The sequence below is a fragment of the Crocuta crocuta genome, unplaced genomic scaffold, assembly GCF_008692635.1.
Source record: "Crocuta crocuta isolate KB4526 unplaced genomic scaffold, BGI_CrCroc_1.0 scaffold258, whole genome shotgun sequence".
Taxonomy (NCBI): domain Eukaryota; kingdom Metazoa; phylum Chordata; class Mammalia; order Carnivora; family Hyaenidae; genus Crocuta; species Crocuta crocuta.
The window spans coordinates 7353024-7365081 of NW_027532842.1; the positions used below are offsets into that span (position 1 = coordinate 7353024).

The window sequence follows — 12058 nt, forward strand, 5'->3', positions numbered from 1 at the left end:
AACCACCCTCGGAGGTGACCATCCTAGGCAACGTGCCCAAGATTTACATGAGCAATGAGTGACAGAGCTGGAATTTGGATTCGGGAGTGCTGTCCCGAAGGTGGGCCCATACCATCTGCTGCCTCTCTGACGGGTCCTCAGAATATGTGCCTTCAGTGCCCTGAATGCCACCACCTGCAGCCAGGGGGTGCCGCTGCTTAGTCTGAGCGCCAATGGCATTGGGATGGTTCCACTGATCCCACGCTGCCTTGACCTGAAGCTGCCTACCCCCTGAGCTGTCTGCACCCCCCTCAGATGACAAAGAAGCTTGTAAACCTCTCTGCCTCCAACGGCATCTTGCATGTAATAGACATTAAGTGGCTATTTATTGAACAAATAAAAACATTAGCGAGATAGTGTTCATTTAATCATGGACATGCAGCCTTAGGGGAAAACAACACATGCCCTAAAGACAGAGTAAAAGTGCCCAAGAGAATGTAACATTCTCTACATTAAGAAATTTTTTTCTGAAAATATCAGCATCACAGAAACTAAATTATAATAAAACCAAACAATTCCCCAGCGACAAATTCTGAGATAGAACATTCAAACTGAATACATAGAAAAGAGACCAGTAGGCTTAAGGACATATTTACCCTGGAGTTTATGGCTATGGCCGGTGTCCAGGAGGCAAAAATGATCAGTGTTTACAGACTTTAGTGCACAGGACTCAAACTCACTGTTCCCTGAGAACTTCACTTTACCTGCTGTCATCTAGTTCCTGTTAAGAACTGCACCAACCGAGTCTGTGTGTCTTCGGCTACAGAGGCCGTTGTCATTCTGTCCTCATTTCTTTTGTACTATTGCATATGTTCTCTCTTCTTTTATTTATTCATTCTTTTTTTTTTTTTTTTTTTTTTTTTTTTTTTTTTTTCTTTTTNTTATTTTTCCCTCAAGTTCTTATACAACCCAATGACATTGGTTTCTTGGAAGTTCTTGTTATGCCAAAATTAGAATCTCGACTTACCTGTAATTCGTTCTTTCTGTGCTCCTCTGATACACACCATCTCTGCCTCCCTCACACAACTGCCTCACTGAAAGACAGAGGCCCCTTTATGGATTCTCATGGTGATGGATTCACTCCACTAAATCATCGCTAAATAGAGTCAGCAGTTTTGAAAATATCAGAATTTTGAGAATTTGTCTTGGTGAGAAATATGCAAATATGCAAAACAGGATTGGCCCCACGGGCACCTGGTAACTCAGTAGGTTAAGGGTCCTGTCTGACTCTTGATTCTTGATTTTGCCACAAGTCATGATCTCACAGGTGCGTAAGTTCGAGCCCTGAGTGGGGCTCTGCACTGACAGCGCGAGGCCGGCTTGGGATTCTCTCTCTCTCTCCCTCTCTATGCCTCTCCCCTCCCTTTCTATGCCCCTCCCCTGCTCCACTCTCTCTTCCCCTCTCTCAAAATAAGTAAATAATCTTAAAAAAAAAAAAGATTGACCCCTAGTACATTGACAACAAAGGCTGGCTGATGGGTACGCAGGGGTCTGTTAGTCCATTCTTTCTAGTTTTGTTATGCTGGACAATTCTCCAGAATAAGTTTGAAATGAACTCTTAAGCAACACTAATAAAAATCTGTGTTAGGAAGCAAAAGGCGTGGATATTCTCTACACACTTCTCCCATTAGACTCGTGTGTTTCCTCTTGCAGGTCTGATGGTATGATGTGGGTGCTCTACTGAATGCCCTGTCTGGCTCTGCTCGGGGATCTCCTTCAGATGTGCTGCTGCACGAGCTCAGAGAGCATGTTGTAGGTAAATGAAGAAGTGACGGTGGCTGCTTTCCAAGCCGGGCAGCCAGCAGGCGGACTGCAAGCCAGAAAGTCGCAGCTGCTGCTGTGGGAGAGCCCTCCTCGCCTCGTAACTGCAACGAGGCTAATGAGAGAAAGTCAGCAGAGCCAGGACTGTGTCCCCCCACCCCACCTCTGGGGCTGCTCTGGGGGCTGACTCTGGGAAGGACACAGGAGCCTGTGACCAGGCCACTCCCTTCAGGCACCGGATCTAAGTCCTGATTCGTACATAGGACCCTCTCGGAGGAACTGCCTCCATTTTCAGTCACTCTCCTCCAAAACGAACAAGCCATTTTGGTAAAATAAGTTTGCAGTTCACCGAAAAGAATCCTGGTAAGATCCCACCATGACTTTGTTTCAATAATGAGATAACGGAGACTTGAAAGAAGTAACAGAAAACCTGGATTTGTTGTTGTTAACCCAGAATCAATATCACATCAGTGAGACGATCGTTAAATGGCAGGTCACAGATTTTAATGTTTTCTTTGCCTGTCGGTTCCTCCCACTTAAGCCTGGACACAGCTCAGAGAAACAACAGCCATATCAGTCTATGTCACTTGGGAGGCAACCTAAACTCTAAACCCAGAATCAGAATTGGCTTAGCATGCCTCCCAGCAGTGGTGTTCAGCATTTAGAATAGTTCGGCATGAAAAATGTCCCTGCCTGTATTGATGCCAGAGAGAAAGCAGGGGTTGCAGCGGGCTGGATCCGGCAGATGCACGCAGCCAGCGGGTGGTGGGAAGGCTGTACCCGGAATACACGCAGCGGCACTGAAATGCTGCCGTGCCCATCAATACGCAGCCACCCGGCCTGGCCCGGAGAGTTTCCCAGTCACCCTGCCCGGAGCCTCGGGACAGTTGCCCCAGCGCTGCGCCCTGCATCTACACCAAGGGCTGGAGACGGACGCCATGGTGATCTACACTCTGTCTTTTACACTTGGGCTGGACCGGAATTACTGTCCCCACATCCCCATGGCTCCACGTGCACTGGCTGCATCAGCATCTACACCGCTGGGCAAAGGTGGTGCCAGGGTAAAGTTTCCAGAAGAAAAAGCTGCCCAAAGGGAACATAAGCCTAACGAAGCAGGGCTTATGTAAAGGGATCCTGAAGCACTAGGAAGCAGACCTCAGGGAAGAAGATGCACCGGTTTGACATAAAGTTAACATATAAACCATTGAAAATGAAACAATAAAAACAATTTTGTTTGTTTTGACCTTTATCAAGAAAGAAAGAAAGAAAAAAGAAAGGAATGAAGGAAGGAAGGAAGGAAGGAAGGAAGGAGGAAGGAAGGAAGGAAGGAAAGAAAGAAAGAAAGAAAGAAAGAAAGAAAGAAAGAAAGAAAGAAAGAAAGAAAGAAAGAAAGAGAAAGAAAGAAAAGAAAGAAAGAAAGAAAGAAAGAAAGAAAGAAAGAAAGAAAGAAAGAAAGAGAAAAAGAAAGAAAGAAAGGAAGGGAGAAAGAGAAACTGGCAATAATATCGGATGGCTTGAAAACTTAAAATGAACCAAAGTGGACTTGAGAGTTTTATTTATCGTAAACATTTTGTCAAAAGAGGCATTAGATTGGACCAAATTTGTATAATAGAGAGATGGTCAATATAAGTTATTGAAGATGATGATGATGGTGATGATGATGATGATGGTGATGGTGATGATGATGGTCTTTGTTCTTTTTTTGTTTAATTTGGGTATGTTTTTTGATGATGATCTCCGTTCTGATAAGCATGAAAGTTAACCCAACATTGTCTCCTTTTATTGTTCCATTACCTCCTGCCTGTCCCCTATGATCAAAACTATACATATTTTTGTGGATACAAAAACAATAAAAAAAAAATGGTCCCTGAGAATAAGTGGGCTCTTTTGACTTTGTTGACAGCTATCAGATAATCTCACACTCCATTAGAAATACGGGAAAATATACTTGGTTGTTAGAAAGCACGTTTTAGGTGGAGCTGCAAAAGAGCTGTCCCAGACATCTGAAGAGAAGCCTACAGCAGCGTTACTGATGGCTCGTGCTTATTCTCTTAGCAGAGATGAAGGGACAAATATGCATCAACTGTACAGCCTCCCGGGGTTGGTGTCAATGTCACTGCTTGTCCTTTGGGAGCCTTGAGCCAAGATGACCCATAATGCTAGCTGGTGGGTGCCGGGAACCATGTGGGGCCTGAGCACACTGCTAGTGTAGACAGCAGCAGCTGGAGGTGGAGCCACAGCAGCCGGGAACAGACCATGGCTAGCAGTGAGGGCATTGTCATCGTCATCAAGCCTCAGAAAGCCCATGGGCTTCAGGGGAAAGATCACCAAGCACGTTCAGCAGAAGGGGCCCCGCCATGTTAGTCTGAAATTCATGCAGGCTTCTGAAGACTTGCTCAAAGAACACTACATTGCCCTGAGAACCGTCAAGTCTTTGCTGGCCTGGTGACATGCATCCACACAGGGCCAGTGATGGTCATGGTGTGGGAGGGGCTGTGTGTTTTGAAGACAGGTCAAGTGATGCTCCAAGAAACCCACCTGCAAACTCCAAAGCGTCCATGGGTATGTTAGCATCCAAGCTTGTGGGAACGTTATTCATGGCAACAATTCTTGGAGAATGCAGAGGAGATTGGCTTGTGGTCCCTGTGCAGTGCTATGTGCTATCATCAGGGTAAACTGTTTTATCCCAATGCAAAAGAAAATAGTAAATAGAAGGCTTAAAAACTAATGTTGGCATATTTCCAAAAGTTCAGTGACAGCAACACATAAAGCAGCATAAGTTCTCTGAGGTCAAGTGTTGGTAATCGGAGCAAAAGTCAAGGGTCCACTCTTTCCAGAGGTCCAATTCTAGCGGGCTAAAGCACAGAGGAAAGGGAAGATAGCAAGGAAACTGCAAAAAAATGACCCAAAATTCAGGTTTTCACATGAAGGCAGGAGCAGAGCGGAAGGCTGAGACTTTCTGATGCCCCAGGGGCCAAAATGGCTCCACGCCCATGAACATGACTATGCAAATAGTTGCAACTGATGTCCATAGGCAGAGAGCATTTTTCGTTTGGGGAAGTAACATAGCCAAGAAAACTGTCTCACAGAAGCACATGGCACTTATGGCCTCACTGGAGAGCAGCTCTTTCCTGTCCATCATCAAAGGTCGCACAGACACACTTTCTTGAGCATAAAGGGGACAGCAGGGCCTTTCTTTCCCAGCGGGGCTCTACTACATGTCACAGTGCACAATTGTGGTTGGACTCAAAGCCAGACAGCCTGTGTTCATCAGGCTTTGCTCCTCATGCCCCCATACAGTCTCTAGAGATAACTGGTTCAACCAAGAATTTCAACCTGAACTATCAATACAGGGTACATAGTCAGAAAAAGAAAGGGTTCAAATTATGTATCATGGACTCTTAGCAGCCTGTGAAATCATATTAGTTCCTCATAGGCAACATTTCTTCAATGCATTAGAATGAAATAGAAAATACAATGATATTTTGTAATATCACTTTGTAATAATTTTTGTAATAAGCGTGGGCATTGGGTTACGGTGTTAGATATAGTTTTTGCTTTGAGTCAAATCAAAGAGTGTTACTTAGAGTCACATAAGCATGGGCCTTGGGTTATGTTGGATGTCATTCTTACTTTGAGTCTCACCTTGAAAACTGCTGCTTTAGAGCTTCCTTCACAAAGCACCGATGTATTAGGTGATGTGTCCAAATTTAGAGGTAAAGTTGTTTCATCAAAATTGAAAAGATATAATTTGCCTTCAAAATTCAAATGTGGAAAACAGGGATGCTTAATTTTACCACCCCAAAAGCATGATCACTTTATAACCAAGGAAATAGAACTGATCTCCTCTATGATAGGAGAATGAGCATGAAAACTAGTAGGTATAGACCACATCTGACCCACCAATGTTAAGCGCCAGTGTCTGTAAACTTTGCATGGCCCCACACCACCTTCAGACTTAAGGGTTCCGATCCCATATTCCCTTAATCGATGCAGAAAGAAAAAATAGTTGTAGTCTTTTAAACTCACAGCCTAAAAAGCATTTTTTTGCTATATATACTAAAATTGGAACAATACGGAGAAGATAAGCATGGGCCCTGCATTCCATATTTATATAAATAAATAAATAAATAAATAAATAAATAAATAAAATTAGACAGATACAGTGATTTCTTGCCTTTGCAGATGCATTTTAAATGTACCTAGCAGCTAAATTCAGAATGCTCTCTTCCTAGTTTCTGAAAGTCCTTTCTAAGCTACCTGTTAAGCAACAGTTAACATTCATTTTGAGCATAAAGGACCATGGAGAAGCCAGAGTCCAGAGACCATTGAGAGTAGGTGGGACCCAGCCTCAAGGAGGATCCAGGATGGGGAAGGAGACAGAGCCTGAGNCATCTGACCCACCAATGTTAAGCGCCAGTGTCTGTAAACTTTGCATGGCCCCACACCACCTTCAGACTTAAGGGTTCCGATCCCATATTCCCTTAATCGATGCAGAAAGAAAAAATAGTTGTAGTCTTTTAAACTCACAGCCTAAAAAGCATTTTTTTGCTATATATACTAAAATTGGAACAATACGGAGAAGATAAGCATGGGCCCTGCATTCCATATTTATATAAATAAATAAATAAATAAATAAATAAATAAATAAATAAAATTAGACAGATACAGTGATTTCTTGCCTTTGCAGATGCATTTTAAATGTACCTAGCAGCTAAATTCAGAATGCTCTCTTCCTAGTTTCTGAAAGTCCTTTCTAAGCTACCTGTTAAGCAACAGTTAACATTCATTTTGAGCATAAAGGACCATGGAGAAGCCAGAGTCCAGAGACCATTGAGAGTAGGTGGGACCCAGCCTCAAGGAGGATCCAGGATGGGGAAGGAGACAGAGCCTGAGCAGGGAGTCAGCTGGAGGAGGAAGCTGATGTGGCTGCTTCTGACTCTTTTCAACCTTCTCCCTCAGGCATTATAATCCTTCATACACTCTTCCTATGAAGTCTCTGTGGGGTATGAGTGCTCCGGGTCCATGACCAACACCACATACTTTGATGTGAGGAGATATCTCTAGAATTCAAAACTAAGGATTTGATGTAAGAGGCTGATTGTAGATGTCTGGAGTTTCTACTGCCCGGGTGACAGAATTGCACTACAGTTAAAGGTACCCTGAAAATACAAAGTTCAACAGACCCATGGAGAAAAGGCATCCATGATCTGAGTTTACCCCAGGAACTCAGATAAATGCATCCCTATTTCTAACACCTTCCAGCGGTGTGCTGAAATGGGTCACTGCCAAACCAGAGGCCACCACACGCAACTCATGGGTCCTTAGAGCAAGCTCAAGCAAGATGTCTCCTGAAAACTGAGATGCAGGGGCCATGATCTCACCTGGGCTTAGAAAAGGTAAAGTTAACTTCTGCCAATTTGCATTCATTTAAAATTATTTTCATTGCAGGTTAGACTGTACTTTATAGAGTGCTGGTCATTCAAAACAATTTTTTAATTTTTAATGATCCTCACCTTACCCCTCTACCGCATTAAAAACAGGAGACTAGAATGTAATTCAACATCAAATTGAAAGGAGTCAATAACAATCTAAGCTTTGGAAATCAGAAAGATGGTACTGGGCACAATAATGTATGCAGAACTGTTTTCCAGAATGATTTTTATAAAATAACAATGTTACTGGATGGAATGGCCCATTCTGGGTAGAGTGACAGTAAAAATCACCACAAGAATAAAACCTTTTATCACGAGCAGTAAGGTGGTCAGTGGTTCCCCGGGCAACAAGCATGGGATTGGAGAATGCACTAGTTTGGCTACAAAATCTAACATACTACATCCAAAATACCACATTCTGTGTCAGGGTTTATGTCAGCAGTAGCTCTTCCTTCAATCCCCTGACCACACTAAAATGTGCTGGTGAAGGAAACCATACCATTGGAGAGGGATAGATCAACACTTGCACTTATGCAAAATAAGGAATAAATTGTTCACTGGATTTCAGAAAATGAATTAGAGGGACCAGAAATGTTCCTTACCCCACCTCTTCTCTGCTTTAAATCACCTCTACCACGCCAACGTAATGGTCAAAGACATTAAATTTTTTTTTCCTATCAACTGAACATGGGTTTTTGTTTTTAATGGGTTTTTTGTTTCTTTTTCTGTTTGTTTGTTTGTTTGTTTGTTTCTGAGAGAGAGAGACAGGCATGAGTAGGGGAGGGTCAGAGAGAGAGGGAGACACAGAATCTGAAGCAGGCTCCAGGCTCTGAGCTGTCAGCACAGAGCCCGATGCGGGGCTCGAACCCATGAACTGTGAGATCATGACCTGAGCCAAAGTCGGACGCTTAACTGACTGAGCCACCCAGGCGTCCCTGAACATGGGTTTTTTGGATGTTTTTAGCAAATATGTAATTTCACGTAATTTCAAAAGTACCTGACCGAGATTTTTCTAAAAGCAAATATTGGTGAGAGAAAGGGAAGCCCAGACAAGCATGATTGCATCAGGTTCTTCCAGAAGGTGAGCATGAGCCACTGCAAGGAAGAGAAAAGCACATGGTCGATGCTTCAAGATTTTGCATAAACGACTCTAAGCTGAGATATCATTGCCAGAAAGCACTGCCACTGGCCACACAGCAGGCGTCTACCAAAAGCTTGCTGGTGGGATACTATTAGAATTGAGTACAAGGGGGAGGAGAAGGGCGGAAATGGTGGGGGAAAGGGAGAGAGNTTATTGAAAGGATTAATCTTAATCACACAGCCATTTGGTTACAAGAACAGCCCAGGAAGAAGACAAGTGTAAGAGTCAAGAGACACTGAAATGGAAGCGGAGGTGGTGCCATGTGCGACCACAGCGCCGCATGTGCAGTGGACATTGGAAAGGTCAGGCTCTGGCTGTGCTTCTCGTGCTGGTGACGGCCACCGATGTCCCCGCTCTCCGTTCTGTCTTTTCACCAGGACAGTCCCTCCTGTTTGTGTCGGGGGTTTGGCTCTCAGCTGCATCAGAAGAGTGGTCTCCAGAGCCTCCTGGTATTGGTGCAGGTGCAGTCATGCCAACAGGGAAAAATAGTTAAGTGGATTATTTGAAAGAAACAGGTGACTTAAAAAAAAAAAAAAAACCTTCCACTGTGTCTGCACATAGCAGTTAACCTAAAACCAGCACTCACACCAGAGCAGGCAGAGGGGACACCCCCTTCTTTGTTCCAAACGTGCCCTGCTGTGCACATTTTAGCCTTTTGTCATTCCTTTTCCCTTCAAAGTTTGCCTTTACTGTTCATTTTCAGTGCCCTTTTATTTGATGGAAAGATTGTGGCCCGGGAAGTGCCTGTGATTTCGCCCAGTCTTTTAATCCCTCTGTCCGGCCTGGATCCTGAACAGCCAGGGATGGGCAATGGCTCAACTCACCAAGCATTTATGGCTCACTTCTTATAATACTTCACCAGGGTTAGACCACCGGAGACCCCTGGAGGGAGCCGACACAGTCCCTTCCTGCAATCTCTCCATCACTCTACCACCAGATAGAGAAAGTAGGGACGGCAAGAAACACTCAAAGTGCCAAAGAGCAAAAGATACCATTCCGTGGCTGGCACCAAAATGGGCTTTGGTGAGGAAGAAGTCTCTAAGCATTCTAACTGAAAGCAGAATCTTCTGGCAAATTAAAATAATACTTCTTAAAGACAGTGAGCCTTTCTTCCAGAGCTTCATATGGCGTGGCACCTTGCCGTCTAACAATGCCACAGGCCACATGCCTGCCAGCAGCACCCTCCCTACAGCACCACTGCCGGGGGGATGGGGGGGGTCCCATCTCACTCCCTCATTCAACCTTCCACGTGAGAGGAGCAAGGGACAAATCAACTACTTTTTTGCACAGCCCGGGTCCCAACTTAATATTCCTGTCACATCACTTTTTCTGAAGTGTCCCCCTAACAGATGACCTTGCTTGTACTTGGACACAAAGTTCTCAATGGCCCTGGGTACCAGTGAGGACTGTCATGAGGACCACCTTCTCTGAATTAGCTGGACTCTCTGTCTCAGGAAGCAACATGGATGTGGTTTTTCTTGTCTTTTCCTGATCCCCGTTCTTCCTTCTCCTCATTCATAGCAAGAGAATTTGTCATTGCCAGAGAACCCAACATTTTGACTTGTGAGGAGTAAGAAATCCTAGAGACACTAAGGCACAAATGGCTTAACTTGTCGCACATGCTCTAGGGCTACTGAGGACTTTGCCCAAATAATCTGATCAGAAATCTTTCCAGTACAGAAAAGGAGCATTTTAAGTAATAGGCATCCAAAAGTACGCTTCGACAAAACTCACTTTCAGGAACCCTTTCAAACCTGAGGAGTCTCAGGATGGGGATGGAATGTCCAATTCTGGAAGACTTCTACTTTTGGGGAACAGCGGAAACAACGTTGTTGTGAATTCTACAACAGAGGAAAGTCTTGTCCATTAGAAGGCTGAGCAGGTTGAGCCACGTGGCACCCCCGTTAGGAGGACATGGAGCAGAGTAATCATGGCTGCTCCACCTACACGCATATTGTTGGGTTCCTACATGGCCACACACATGAGCAGGGTTCAACACATGTCAGTTGACCGTGGGAATGACTTAATGTAGAGAAAATTCTGTCACTCCAAATGCCACCATTACCCAGAGCACCTTGTACATAGCTCGGGCTTAATATTTGCCATCACATACTAACATCATATCCTGACGTCTGCCCCTCACTGGACTGTGAGCTGTCAAGGATGTGGATTGCCTTTTAGCTCTTTGCATGCCCAGGTTCAGCACTGTGCTCAAAAAGGGACTTTGAAATGACCCAATAGATACAGCTTTTCCATCAAAACAGGCAGAAGTGCCCCCACCTTACAAGGTATCTGCTGCATTTCCACTCTGAGCTACAAATACAGAAACCAAAGCACAGAAAGAGCCTGAGATGATGCGTGTCTGTGAGGAACAGAGCTAAGTAGGGGCTCCAGTTCCAGATCGGCTTAATTAAATAACTACCAAAATGACATGATAAGAACCAGTCTTGGGAAAACTTATTTTTAGGTAGAAAGAGTTGGTTGGTATACGATTAGCAAGGTAATTGGTTAACTTAAACCCATTCCGTTACAGTAGATTGCATATGGAAATATCTCTCAATTATACAGAGCTTCACGCTTCCTGGGAAAACTTAAACAACAACAGTAATAATAATGGAATATGGAGACAGTTTCTCCGGCTGCAGCTGAGAAACTCAGGGCCAGACTCCATGCTCATTAGTCAAAAAGGCACTTGAATGCTGGGAAATCAGGAACAAATTCCCCTGAAGAAAAATCCGGTCTTTTCTCTCTCCCCACTCTTAGTGATTCTACGAGTCTCTCCCAGTCGACAATGGCTTTGCCCTGAGGACATCTGGGGGGGGGGGGGGGGGGGGGGGGGCTTNGAAGGAGTGATTACCTAACAATTTGCCAAAAGGGAGGGCTGAAGAACCTTTGGCATTTTTGAATTGCAACTGTTTTCTGTCATCGTAAAGAAAAAGCTAATCATTTTTTCCAGCAAACCACCCCCTCTGTCTCCTGCATAGACTATTACGAAATTGCCAAAGACCACACACTTGGCTTTCTCTGTTTTCACAGTTTTTAAAGCCATCATCAAAAGGCAAAGGGAGCTCGAGATGAGGATTTCTTTCCAGCAGAGCATCTGAAGTGGAATTCCATTGGTAGAATGCTATTCTCTTCTGGCTACCTTCCATAAGTTCCATCTTCTTATTAAGTGTTTATCATCTCGCTTAAAGAAAAAGGAGACAAAAAAATCTCGAACTGTGTCCAACTGGGAAAGTGCCATACAGCCCTTACAGTCGTGCTATCGAATATTCTGGAAATGCGCTTTAAAGACCAAAAAATTTAGCTCATAATATAAAAGTTCAATTTATGATAACATTTATCTCCACGTTAATAAGGAATTTGCAAACAAAGATGATTATCCAGGTCTTTGAAGATGCACACCATGAATCAATCCAGCTACATATTAGTGATACAAGGCAGTTGGTTTTACCAGAGTTGGCCCCGGGTAAGATGTTTCTTTTTTATGTGAAATTATGTTGAGAGAATTTTGAAATGCACACCATCTGAGTCATAGGCGCTGGCTTAGAAGCAGGAATTTAGCACAAACATTTTTTAGCGGCAGATCAATGATGTAAAGTTTGTTTTCAAGGGAGACTAAAATAAATGTTTCACTTCCAAAACCAACCTGACCTACGGGGCAGAGAAGAACATGTCACTG

At 44.0% G+C, this 12058-nt stretch overlaps 2 pseudogenes; both read left to right on the top strand.

The window, feature by feature from the left end:
• The first annotated feature begins 5836 nt into the window (after positions 1-5836).
• On the top strand, positions 5837-5936 carry LOC144216169 (U6 spliceosomal RNA; annotated as a pseudogene).
• Positions 5937-6337: 401 nt separating this feature from the next.
• On the top strand, positions 6338-6437 carry LOC144216170 (U6 spliceosomal RNA; annotated as a pseudogene).
• Positions 6438-12058: the final 5621 nt, after the last annotated feature.